The 13,376-nt window shown below is 52.9% G+C and overlaps 1 protein-coding gene and 1 pseudogene across 1 annotated transcript in view; one reads left to right on the top strand and one right to left on the bottom strand.

Annotated features, from left to right (window-relative positions):
• Nucleotides 1-664: 664 nt before the first annotated feature.
• The window catches only part of ASB1 (ankyrin repeat and SOCS box containing 1), a 42,760-nt gene continuing 30,048 nt past the window's right edge, over nucleotides 665-13,376 (bottom strand). Inside the window, exon 6 of the transcript XR_005652353.1 lies at nucleotides 665-2,194. The gene's annotated coding sequence lies outside the window, so the exon portion shown is untranslated. The remainder of the gene's footprint in view (nucleotides 2,195-13,376) is intronic.
• On the top strand, nucleotides 5,863-6,669 carry LOC120601114 (crk-like protein; annotated as a pseudogene).

The raw sequence follows: 13,376 nt of genomic DNA, 5'->3' as shown, positions 1-13,376 counted from the left end.
CCCCAGGAAGCAGAAACCCCCGTTAAAGGTGGCTTCGCCACACCCCCAGGGTGAACCTTCCGAGGCTGGCTCAGAGAGGCCCCTGGCTGCATTACCAAGGCCGTCCTCCCTGGAGAATGTCCTGGAGGCTGCATGCGGTGGATGGTCTGCTTCCCAGACAGCCTCCGAGCCCGTCGGCCCGCGTGCGTGCTGTCCTAGCCACTGCCACTGCCACACGTCCCCAGAACTGCCCGTCCCAGAGCCGCAGGAGCACTGCGATAAAATGAGATTCTCGGAGGTTCTCATTTCTTCCCTACGACGTTGCTTTCTCGGGAGAGTCTACGTCAGCTGCCATGCATCTATTTTCTTGAGAAGTTCTAAAATTTCATTACTATCTATAGCACCTAATGGACTTGAGCTTTTATAAAAATGAAAATTCCTTGCCATTTTCATTGGCTTTCAGGAAAGAGCTATAGTAAGCGGCCACCTCCAGCTGCACGGAATGCGGCACCACCGCGGGCCGTCAGCTCGGACGCAGGCGACGGACAGGGAAAAGCAGCCAGCGCCACACGGATGCAGCTGGCTGCGAGGCAGAGTGAGGCCGCCTCTTCAGCAGCAGGAGGGACGGGGGTGAGGGCGACGAATGAAGGAAACATGAAAAGCAGACACGGAGACACGCTAAGGATTCGTGGAGAGAGGAATGATCTTTATTCAGCTCGTTCATTCCCGGGTTCATCCCAAAGCTTCACACCTCACCCTCCCACTTTCAAAACAAGTCACACAGAATGGGGGCTCGAAACGCCACGTCCTCACCCCACAGGAACACTGTCACCTCCCTTGAAAGCCGTGGGTTGCAAACGCTTTTAGAGGCACGCTCTCTTCAAACCAGAAACCCCCCTAAGTGAAAGAGGCTCATCCCGCAGTTTAACCCTGAGCCACACTGTGGGTGCCTCCCGAGGGCGCCGGGGTCCCCCAGAGCGGTTTCAAACTCCCGTTTTGTACAAGGCCCTCTCTCCAGCTCATCCGACTGTCCGCAGAGCCAGCGGCTTCTACCTGAGACGCGCACACAAAGGCTTCGCAAGGCCACCTCGGCCACCCATTGAGATAAGCGGTCCACAAAAGTAAGGCATTCGGGAGGAATCGCAGGGGAATAAAGCGTCTAGGAAAGTCACAGCAACGCGCCAAAGGTGTCCATGCACTTTCAACAGCTCTTCGCCCACTCACGGTGGCCGAACCCGCGCTCATCGCCAAAGCCGAAAGGAGACGCTGGGGGTCTGCGGTCAGTCCCTTCGGAAGTCCACAGGGACACGGGCCCCGGAGCAGGTCACACCTCACGTGCCCAACACCAAGAAGCAGCGGGGGGCCAGGGGGGGCCACTGTGCAAAGCCCGCAGGCGGAGCGGGACACCGCCGGCTCGGTCACGGCAGCAAACTGTGGTTTTACACACGCAAGAGCTGCGATCACAAATATCACACTCGAACTGAATTTGTGCACGTTCGTACGTTACTTGGAAGAAATCTGAAATCAAAGTAACTTTAAAAAGGAGGGGTCCCCCTGCATCCCAGGCACTGAGCAACCAACGACATTTTAAGGCAACAGAAGCCCCTGCCCCCGCCTCGCGTCCCCAGCGTTCGCTACCTGCCGGGGGCTTACGGCGTCCTCGGCACGGCCTGCGCCTCCCGCGGAACCCTCCTGGGACGTGAACCCACCACCGCGTAAGCACGCGCACCAAGGGAGTCGCGTCGGGGGAGGGGGACGCGAGGCCTATGTGAGCCAGGGAAAGAGGGTCATGTGGCCAAAGGAGCCACTTTGAGGAGGGAGATCCGAGCTGGCGGGGAGCCCAGGCCCCTCAGGACTGGTCACCGAGTGCTGGCAAGCGGCCAAGAGAAGCAGAACTGCGGGCCCCGGGCCGGAAGACCCCGCGGGCGCCAGCGCCGACATCCAAGGGTGCACAGGCGGTCTGGAGAAGCCACGCAACTTCCTAGGAGTCTCCCACGGGTTTGGGGGTGGCCGCCGCGGGGACGCTGGCTCTGCACTGCCCAACACGGCGCGCGGGCATCTCGGAGGTGGCCCCGGGACCAGCGGGCAGCAGGGCACGATGCCCCTTCGACAGCATGCAGGCCGGTACAGGGATCCGAGACGGATTTCTCATCAGCAAGCAGCGCACCCTGCAGCTCGACTGGGCCCCGACTCCGGGTTTCGGACACAGGAAAACCTAAGTTTGCAGCGAGACAAAAGGCAGCCAACATTCTGTTTGACCCATTTTTTTTTTTTAATAAAAATATTGCTCTCTATTATCCCCTTTATTACATTAAAGGATATAATCTCAAAATACAAGACAACCCTTCAAGTTGAACAAACTTAAACTCATAGGTGAACACGTGTCCTTATACTTCTGACCTGCACAGGACCAACGTGCCCAAGGCTTAGGCTGAAGGGCCCCAGGACTCTCGCTGCCCTCTGGGCCGCAAGGTCAAGCCCAATCCCCAAGGTCACAGGCTCTTCCAGCACCACCGTCGATCGCCTCAAGTGCATATGCACTGAGAAGGGAGACAATGGTCACAAGGACAGCAGTTTCCATGTCCCAGGGACTGCAAGAGTACAAAGCGCTTTCGCAGACGTGCCCTGCGTGTCCTCATGAAAGCTCTGTGGGAAAGGCACAGCCAGGGGCCTGCCCGTCTGTGGACAGGACCTGCCCGAGGCCACACGGCAGCAGAGCACAGGCCAGAGCGCCCTCTCTGAGGCCCATTCCCCTATGCCCAGGGCCACATTCGCTGCACGCTCCTTTCTGCTTCTGCATGAGCCTTTTACTTGAAGAATCAATTCATGGATAGGAAAAAAAAAAAAAGGACGGCGCTTAGGCCTGGTAACAGAAACATAGTCAACATTAGGAAATTGCTAAGTGTCCTTTCTTTTTAAAACTACCTGTCCAACAAGAGCACACTGACTAAAACTAACCAAACGTCAAATCAGAACAACAAACACTAAAGAATCGCTGCTTTAAACGCTTTTCTGGAAGAAGACAGGACATACATACAGACAGACAGACAGACATATATAAATAACATGATGTGAAAAGGCACAGACGTGTGACGTGGTGGGTTCGGGAAATATATTCAAACAGGGAGCCAAAGCTGAACCCTCAGAGGTAACAGCACTGCCCACGCTCACCCCCACCGCCCACCTGTCCACAGCAGCCAAGCCCGGAATGCAGGACTGTGTCGCACTGAAGAGGAAATTTTAGGGATTTTCATTAAAAACTAATCGGCCTTCTGTTCCGCTTCTGCAAATACGCCTGCTGCACGCAGGGGCTCACTTGCACTCTGTCCTGTTTGCACCCCAGCAGCTCCTGCTGCCTGTAACAATTTGTAACCCTTAGCCCTTAGCAACTCCCGCCCTTCCCAATGTTACCACTTGCAATCTACATAGCAACTCCCACGGTTTGTAACCATCTGAGTTCAAACCAACCCCTCAGCTTGTGTAAAAATCTTGTACATAGGAATGTTGCAGCTGCGCTCCCTGCCCCGATCTTCAGAGCACCGGCTCCTCTGGGGCCGCGCGCAATAAACCTGAGTTCTCCTTCTCTCCGAGTCACTGCTTGGTTTTTCACTGGCCTGGGTTTGGGATTTTTCCACATTTTTGGAGGCCGCAGTGAGATTCCAACCATGCCGGCCCCTTGAGCCACCGATGGCTCGGCCGAACTGAGGCAGAGGGCTTCCAAGACGCCTGAGGAGACGCATCACCTGAATATTCGGGTTCTCTTTCGGATCGGCGCCCTGACTCCACAGGACGGCTAAGCTGCCCAACCAGACTCATAGGAGGTTAAGACTAACTCGCCGGAAACAGCCACAGGAGGGAGGTACCACGGTAAGACTGAAGAAAGTAAGCTGGCTGAGTCAGGTCCCGGGACAGGCCCCTTCGGGTCCCGCCACCAGACGGAAGACCTGGACGCGGCTTCCTGGTCTTCAGAGCACAGACAGTGGTCAGGGAACCTGATGCGTATCCCAGGTTCAGGGGTCTCCAAAAGGCGGGAGCAGAGACTGGGGCTCCCCAGTGGGGGAGACGTCAGGTTAGGCCAGAGGCCCCACTAGAGAACCTGACGTGTATCCCAGGTCGGAGGGAGGCACCATTCAGCCTGATGCACGAATGGGCTTCCCCGGCGGGGAGGCGTCGGGCTGAGGCAGGACCCCGCTAGCTGAAGAGCATCCGGGGGAGGGGAAATGTTCTAACCTGATGTGTGACTGTGTGAATGAGCGGCTTGATCAACTTCATCGGTCAGGTACGCGTTTGTAGCCCCACGGCTGGGCACCCTTAAGGTCCCCTGAAGGCCGCGACGTTCGTATGGGCTCACTCTGCGTTTCCGTGGTGAACGGCATACGGTCTATGGTGGCACCAGACTAGTGTCCGATCGTCAGTCACAAGGCTGAGTCCGCTACGGCTAAGTGTCACCCGCGAGGGGACATGGCCAGACGAGCACTGAATGGCCTCCTCTGTGGAGGGGCATCTGTTTGTCTCCTCCCTTGTCCGTCTTTGCGTCACTGTTGCAGGGGTGATAAGTCTGAACAACACTAAGTAAAGAGGGAGCTCCATCACCCTCCGGAGGGCAACCACGCTCCCCCACGTTAGGGGGAGCGGCTGCCTGCTCCCCAGCGCGCACTGTTCGGGAACGATGGGAGGCTGTAACGACAGAGAGTGACCGCTGAGGGACTAAGGCGGGGCCTTGCGAAGAAGCAAGAGTTGAGCCCCAATCGCGGTTCCACAGGCGAACCTCATACGGCTTACGGTGGCCCCACTGGATCTCCGTGAGGGGTCTGCTCCGGGAGACCGTGGTCTGGGTCGGGGGTTTAGACCAACCCAGCAATACTAAGAGGCGCCTGAAATTTCCACGAGGGAAGCGGCCGGAGATGGACAAAGCGAGTGGCGCCCCCTCCAAATTTCCCCGCCCCTACCCCCCACCCACTTTGTGGCGTGACTGTCGTGAGAGGCACGGGAGGGACCTCGGATCAACGGAAGGAAAGGAAGAGTTGGAACTAGAAGGAAAGGAAGAGTTTTTTGGGAACAGGAGGTATAAGGTCTGGTGACCTGTTTGAAGGAAATTAGGAGGTGTTTGCCTCAGAGCAAAAGAGGCACCTGAAGGAATAAGGAAGGTATGAGAGTTCTGTGGAGATTGTGGAAGGTCTGCGAAGGGAAATCCAATCCTGAGAGGAAATGTTCTAAGAGAAGGTGTGGGAAAAGGTCTGTGAAGAGGTTTGGAGGAGAAAATTCTACACAACTAAGCTAAACGAGACTGGGAATTTAAATGTGGACAGTGAGCTGATGTCAAATTAGAGCCGTGTCTGCTGCTCGGTAGACTCCGTCTGCCACTAATGTTACGAAGAGGTTTCTGAGGAGGAAGACCAGGCTTCTGGACGCTGTCAAGTGCATCTCGGTGTTCTGTATCGCTTTAACCAGTTTTGTATTGCTGGAACTTTAGAGAATGTACTAGTAATGGCTGCTGCGCCCAATTTTCAAATGAAGCCACCTCTGGCAAACACGGGGGGAGGTTCCGATAAGCCAACTGTGTTAATTGTATGTTGGAAAGTTTTGAGAAAGGTTTCTCAGTGAATTACGGGCTCAAGCTGATCCCAGGAAAGCTTCATACTCTTTGTGAGCTTGAATGGCCCACCTTCAGGGTAGGTTGGTCTCTGGAGGGGACCCCTAGATCTCTCCACAGTGAGGATAGTGTACCGGGCAGTGACAGGCACCTCTGGACATCCAGACCAGTGGCCGTACACAGACACGTGGCTGCAGGTCGCTACTGGTGCTCCCCTGGGTCTGGTCTGTCATGAACAGGCAGGGACAGAGTGAGGTACTTGTGGCCCAACCGACTTAAGAAAAGAATAAGAAAGTGTCAGCAAAAATGACCCACCAACGGGACCCCGGGGGAGAATCCACGTTCCTCCTACCGCGGCACATCTCAGCAGCGCGCCGGTCCCCACGCAGCCACTCTCCTCGGATATCAGACAGCCCCGCGCGGCGACCTCACTGCCGTTAGTGCCAGCGCCGCTCGACGCGCCCGACCCGCCCCAAGGGTTCCGACCCGGCACCAGGTCCTCTGCCAGGTTCAAGTTCAACTCCTCAGATCATTCCGCCTGGTAGGGAGGGCCAATGTCTCGTAGAAGGCGCAGGCCCGGCTCCAGGGCCGGCTCCACAGCATGTTCCGAGTCCGCGACTCCTCCACCTGCCCCGGAGACGGTGTGCTGTCCATGTCCGAGAATTCATGGGCCTCCCACTACCCCGTCAACTCGCTATCCAACCAACCACTGTTTTAAGATCGAGGGCCTAGAATCTGACAGCTTGCCAGCCCTGCTAGAGTTTTATAAGACTCACTACCTGAACACCGCCACTGTAACGGAGCCCGCGCCCAGGTATCCCAGCCCATCGGAATATGTACGAACTCTGTGACTTTCCTGGAAATAGTGCTCCTTTAAGAAGGGAGAGATCCTGGTAATAACAAAGAAGCCTGAAGAGCAGTGGCGGAGTGCCCGGAACAAACACGGCCGGGTCGGGATGACTGCCATTCCTGTTGTCGAAAAGCTTGTGAGATCCCCAGCACATAGAAATAATGCCGAAAAGTCCAAGTTAGCCACCTCCCAGTAACAACAACTGAGGAACAATCAGACTAGGAATAGCCAAGCTCCCTGATCCTATGCTCCCAGGAGCCTATGGTCACAACAGAACCGGGCGGTGGGGGGGGAGCGCTGGGCACCAATCAATGACTTTTACAGTAGATACTCAATACCACAGCCAAACACCAAGAAAGGAGTCCATAAGTTCTTAGGAGCAGCTGGATTCTGTCAAATCTGGATACCAGATTTCTCTAAGATTACCAAGAACCCACCATCAGGAAAATCCATGAGTCCGTGTGTACATTTAGTGTCTGAAATAGTTCAGACCTTGTCCACCGCTCTAGGAAGCTCCAAGAGTTGGGACTTGAACAACAACCCCACAGGCTGACTTGGTACCAGAGGTCTTTAAGGTGTCCAATCACTGGGACTGGGCAGAAAAGGAAGCAAAGTACAGAAAGGGCGCAAATTTTAGCTGCCATAATACAAGGACCATCTCGAGGTGACCGTAGGCAATAAAACCCTTGCAGGCCTGGGGGGCCTTGATCTTGGTTGGCCATGAGTGGCACTGTTGGGACTGAGGCACAATCAATGTGCAAACTGCAGAAGGAAGGGCACTGGAAGGGCGAGTGTCCATCCAGCCCTGGGAAGCCGGGGGGGTTGTACCTCATAAGCCCCCGCCCCACACAGCCAGCCTCTCGCGAAAGGGCTGTCCTCTCCTTCGACAACGGAGGCCCAAGCGCTTGCAAGTTCCAGTCCTAGAGAAGTCCACTGCGACCACAACAGTGGACCCTCAGGTCACCCTCGACACTGCGAGGAGGAAAAACTGAATTTTTACTAAGTACCAGAGCTGCCTACTCTGTCCCGACCCATCCCATGGGCCTCTCTCTCCAATGCTAAATGCACAGTGACAGGAATAAATAATCAGCCTAATGTAATTTACCTTTCTCACTGTAGGACCAGGATTAGTGATGAAGTTCTCTGCCACGTATCAGGATCGGGGTCCAGTGCGGAAAACGCACTGTCTAGAAAATTAGGATACAACCGAAAGGGGGCGGCGTTTGCAGGGAACCGAAGGCTAAACCATTCGCCTCTATGTCAGGGTTTCCTACCAGCAGAGCAACTACCTCCCTGCACTATGCTGAGAGTCGGCCCCTCAAGGCAAACAGAAAGGGCCCTTAGAATAGGCTACAGATATCAGGGAAAGTTGAACACATGAACCGGACTCTCAAAAACCACTCTAGCTAAGTTTTGTCAGAAGAGCCCAAGATCTCACCCAAATTAAGGCAGAAAGAGAAAGAGCTCCACGAAACCCCAGCAGGCAGGGACTACGACCATTCTCAGCAGGAAACAGATACAGAAGAAGAGACCTTCCGTCCCTCAACATCCATGTTAGTAATAAGAGGGTTCATAGCTCTTGGAAAAGAGTTAAGCAGGAAAATTAGTTAAAAGACCCTGAGGTCATCTTATCTTAGAAGGGGCCCGCAGTAATCCATCATGCACCCCAAGACCTTCAGGCTACAGGAAAGGTATACCTCTTCTTCAGATGATTAAACTAAACCCACAGTTTGTTTTAAGAATCTCTAAAGTAATAGGGAAAGAGATTTCAATATTTGCTTCATCGGCGGTGGGGGAGGGTGACTGCAACTTTGTTAGCAGAAATTTAGGAAGAATTGGGATTTAAGGGTATTCGGTCAGTGGAGAAAGAATTTTAGTAAGGTCTGTGTTAGGATCTGGCTAGAAATATCAAACTTTAGAAAGAGCCCCCATCCTAGTAGGGAATTAGGTTCACCCCTATTCCTAGAAGATGCAGTGTAGGAGAAAAGGAGCCGTTCCAACCAACCTCAACAGGCCCTTGCACTGTTGCGTATCGACAACTCTCACTGCTATTACAGTATTAAAGTGAATGCACCACATCTGGGTGAAGGAAGCAGTGTCTCCAGAACTGGAAACATGGGCTGCAGAATCTCTTTCTAATCAGCTGCTCCAAATCGTGTTCTGGAGGCAGCTGAAATCCAGCTGAGATCGTCGGCCCTGCTCTGGCCACCCCCGGAAGCCGGCCAGTCTACGCACGGCAGAAGCTTGAGGATCGGCGATCATCAGAGTCGGCTGAAACCGGTGGCTCCTGCAAAAACACCCTTCGTGGACAACACAGACGGATCCCACCAACCCTCGTAAAGTAAGAAGACAACATGCCCTGCTCCAGCCACAAACCGGAAGCTGGCTGGTCCACGCACGGCCGAAGCCTGAGGAATTTCATCGTAGGAGTCCTTATAGTTGGACACTGGGGAGGGAAAGAAATTAGGGCAGAGGACTGTGAGCTATGTATTCATGTCGCTGAAGATGGTTAAGACTACCTTAATTTTCTATAATTACTATGAACGTCAGGGAACTCAGAAAGGGATCTGTACCTATAACCAATATTCAATATGCGAGCCAGGAAGTAATCGACCTTATGTATGTTACAACCCAAATAACGCTCCACTGAAATAATGTTTGAAATAAAGGTAGCTCTGAGGGACCACAAGGGAGGATAGGCAGAAGGACCCTTGTTAGCCCAGACTAGAATGAAAGAAAATCCTAATCAGATAATCCTAAAGCTTGATGCCTGTGCTGCTATGAGTGGGGCCAATGGGAGGAAGGAGATCCTGCAGATCTCTCAGCTGGGAAGAAAGTTACAGGACGGAAGAAAAGTATGTATGTCCCCACAGTTCCTCATTGGGAACAATGTGGTCATGTGTCCTATGGGCTGCCTGGGAAGAAGACACTGCACCGCGCATGTGTGTAATCCATTAGAGTTAATCACAACCAACCCGTTGGAGTTCCGGAGAGGTACTAACACTTGGCATTGATGGGACAGGGCTAAATCCCTACGTTCAATTCATATTAGAGGTCAAGTACTAAGGCCTGCATCTGCCTCCCAAAATTGGAAAGGAAGCTGTGTAATTGGCATGAGAACACCTTCCTTATCCTCTTACCTCTGAAAACGGGGGAACGGCTTAGTCACCTGGTCCCACGACCCTTACGACGAGTAACAAGAGAACTTCAAATGGGGTAGTCTGTAGTAGCGTCAAAGGCCAAATATAACTATTAGGCTCAGAGAGGTAAAGGATGCAAAAGGAATTAATAAATAAATTAAGCCAAGAAGTCTGTACTCTGGAAGTAATGCCAAAGGTAAAAGGCAAGATGAAGATTTAGGTAACAAGACAAGCTGATACTAGAAGAAATGCCACCAGATAGGATGTGATTAATTGCCCAAGAATTATGCAAACAGTAATTGCTAAAATTCAAATAGGAGACTAGAAGAATGATGAGTGGCCCCCAGAACGAATAATCCAATACTATGGGCCTGCCACTTGGGCAAAAGATAGATCTTGGGGATACTGTTCCCCCGTTTACATGTCAAACCGAATTATCCAACTACAGGCAGTTTTAGAGATCATTACCAGCGAGGTTGGGAGAGTCCCAACCCCCCTGGCACATCCACAGACTCAGGTGAGCAACGCCATCTACCAGAACAGACCGGCACTAAGCTATCTATTAGCAGCAGAGGGAGGCGGTGCACTAGCTTGAAAGTGGCAAAAGGCATATTCTCCAGAGCCCCGCTAGATGTGGCAGGATCTACCACTTGCTGGACGCAGCAGGTGGCGCCCGAACAGGGACCCGAGTGCATGAAAAACGTGTAAACAAGGTAAGCTGAGAAGACTCCCTCGGGAAAAGCGTAGACGAGAGAAAACACGGATCACAGCCTCGTAGAATTCAAGATGACACGCGTGTTAAGTAAATTTTAGGAATAGGCTGTCATCATAAGGAGTAAAACACGAGACAGCAAAGGTCAACGTAAAAAGGAAATTTAAGGAATTTCATTCAAAACTAACCAGCTTTCTGTTCTGCTTCTGTAAACATGCCTGCTTTCTGCAAAAGCGCCTGCTGCATGCAAGAGTTCACCTGCACTCTGCTCGATCTGCATATGTAACTGTTCGCACCTTTGTTCCACGAATATAAGTGTTTGTGCCCTTAGCAACACCCGCCTCTTGTAGCACTTTGTACTCTGGCAGCTCCCATAACAATTTGTAACACCTTGTACCGGCCGGTAACCCATGACGACTCCCGCCCTTCTCTATGTCACTACTTGAAATCTGCATAGCCACTGCTGCCGTATGTAACGGTTTGTGTTCAAACTGACCAAGCAGCTTGTGTGGAATTTTCCTATATAAGGAATGTTGCCCCTGAGCCCACGGCCCAGATCTTCAGAGCACCAGCTCCTCTGGGGCCGCGCGTAATAAACCTGAGTTCTCCTTCTCTCCGAGTCACTGCTTGGTGTTTCGTTGGGCTGGGTTTGGGAGCTTTGGGGATATTTTCCACAGCATTTTTGGAGGCCCCAGTGAGATTTCGACCACACCGGCCCCTTGAGCCGCCGGACCAGTGTCACGGCCAGGCCGAGGCGAATGGGAACGGAGACGACTGAGGAAGATGCGTCACCTGGACATTTCAGGTTCTCGGTCGGATCGGCGCCCCGACTCCCTGGCGCGGCTGAGCCACCAACCGGACTCATAGGAGAGAAGGACTAAATTCCCCAGAAACAGCCGTAAGAACACCAGAAAAGGACACAGGGAAAGGTACCAAGGCAAGATCAAACTATAATTCTGTGCAACGTTTGTTTTCTACTTAAATCGTCTATCTGAAATTTAATATGGCAGGTAACCTGTATTTCGCTGATGGTCTATTTTACCCCTTGTGTTTTTAAAGAACCGGATTTTTAGTATCTCTTATGTTTTCTACCTCCTTATTTGTATGTGGGAATTAGTGATTCTGACATGTTCACAGGAGGCGCCAGGTTAGAGTCAAAAGAGTAGGAAATAAATACACAAAGTAAGGTCAGGGCGCTAAGCCAGTCTGAGGTCCCGGGACATCCCCCAAACCAGCCCCCAAACCAGCCCCCTCGGTCGGAGGCAAGAGGAGGAGGACACCTCCTTATTTCCAAGGGACTTGAGGCCTAATCGCCAGGTTCATCAGGCGTCTCTAGGCGGGCAGAGGCCAGCGGTCTCCTCAGTAGGGGAGGCGTCAGGTGGCGGCGCGGACCCACTAGGCCGGGTTCAAAAACCTGAGGATGCTGCTGGGGAAGGAGCGAAGTTTTAACCTGATGTGTGAATGAGGGACGGCTGCAGGGCACCCATCCCACAGTCCGGCGCAACGCCGCTGGGATACTGCGGGGCGCACCTGTCAACCTTACAGATGAAGCGGCTTGGTCGGCTCGGCTCGGTCAGGCTGCGTGTGCACTGGCCCGTAAGGGCTGCGGAAGATCATCCGAATGCGGACGAATATCCGAAGAGCCTCCTCTCTGGAGGGGGCACCCACCCTTGTCCGTCTCCTTTGTTTGTCTTTGCGTCACCGTCACAGAGTTCAACACTAAGTAAAGAGGGGAGCTCCATCACCCTCCGGAGGGCAAGCAAGCGCCCCCCACAAGTTAGGGGGACCGGCTGCTTGCTCTCCAGCGCTCACTGTCAACGGAGGGAGGTGTGCGAAAGACAGCGAGCGTTGACTGAGACGTCGCCTGACTACGAAACGAGTTGAGCCCCAATTCGCAGTTCCGTGGTGACCCTCATACGGCTTCCGGTGGCCCCAGTGAATCTCCGTGAGGGGTCTACTCCAGTGGTCCGGGTCGGGGCTTTATCCTGACCCACCAATGGCAAGAGACGCCCGAAATCCCCGCGAGGGGAGCGGCTGGAGACGGGCGATGCGAGTGGCGTCCCCTCCGATTTCCCTGACGCTACCCCCGCTTTCCGTCGTGTGGCGTGACTGCTGTCTGCTGTGGGAGGACCAGGAGGCACCTCAGATCTATATGAAGGAATAAGGCATGTCGAAGGTTTAAGTAAGTAGAAAAGGAAAGCGTTTTATGGTAACAGAAAGTATAAAGAGTGGAAACTTAATTTGAAGGAAAAAAGGAAGGTATCTGCCTCGAAGGAAGGGACTGCCGGAGCAGCGGAAGAGGCCAGCTGAAGGCTCGGCAGGTGTAAAGGTCGGTGACGCGAAACTCTGAGAGGGAGAGAACGGAAGGAGGTTTCGGGAAGAAATCTTAAGGAGAAATTGTATGCAATAAAGTGAAACGACACTGGAAATTTAAATGTTGAAAAGAAGCTGATGTAAAATTGGAATTATGCTTTAATGTTTCTAAGACATTGGCCTGCCACGAATGCTGTGAAAACGTGTTCTGAGCAGAGAACTAGAATTCCGTATGTCATCGAATTGATTTTGGAAGTTTTGTGTTGCCTTAATCAGGTTTCTGGAACTTTAAAGGGTATTCTGCCATCGGCTTCTATGCCTAACTTTCGAAGGAAGTTTTCTGCAAATATGGAGGGAGGTTCCACTAAGCCAACTGTCTTAGACAGCTAGAAAATTTTAAGAAAAGTTTCTCAGAGAATTACGGGATCAGGCTAAATCCAGAAAAGCTTCGTACTCTTTGTGAGCTTGAATGGCCCACATTTGGGGTAGGGTGGCCCCCAGAAGGGACCCTAGACCTCCCCACAGTAAGGGCAGTATATCGGATACTGACAGGGACCCGTGGATATCCAGACCAATGGCCGCACATAGACTCACGGCTGCAGACCGCTACTATGGTGCTCCCTTGGGTCTGGTTGGGCGCAAATAGGCAGGGACAGGATAAGGAATTTGTGGCCAGATTGGCTAGGCAAAAGGACAAGAAAACGTTGGCAAAATTAATCGACCAAGGCGGCCTCGAGGATGAACCTACTTTCTTCCCACCGCCGTACATCTCAGCCGGTCCGTCAGTCC

The sequence above is a fragment of the Pteropus medius genome, unplaced genomic scaffold (genome assembly GCF_902729225.1).
Source record: "Pteropus medius unplaced genomic scaffold, Ma_sr-lr_union100, whole genome shotgun sequence".
NCBI lineage: Eukaryota > Metazoa > Chordata > Mammalia > Chiroptera > Pteropodidae > Pteropus > Pteropus medius.
This window is presented reverse-complemented; position numbering and strand designations above follow the sequence as displayed.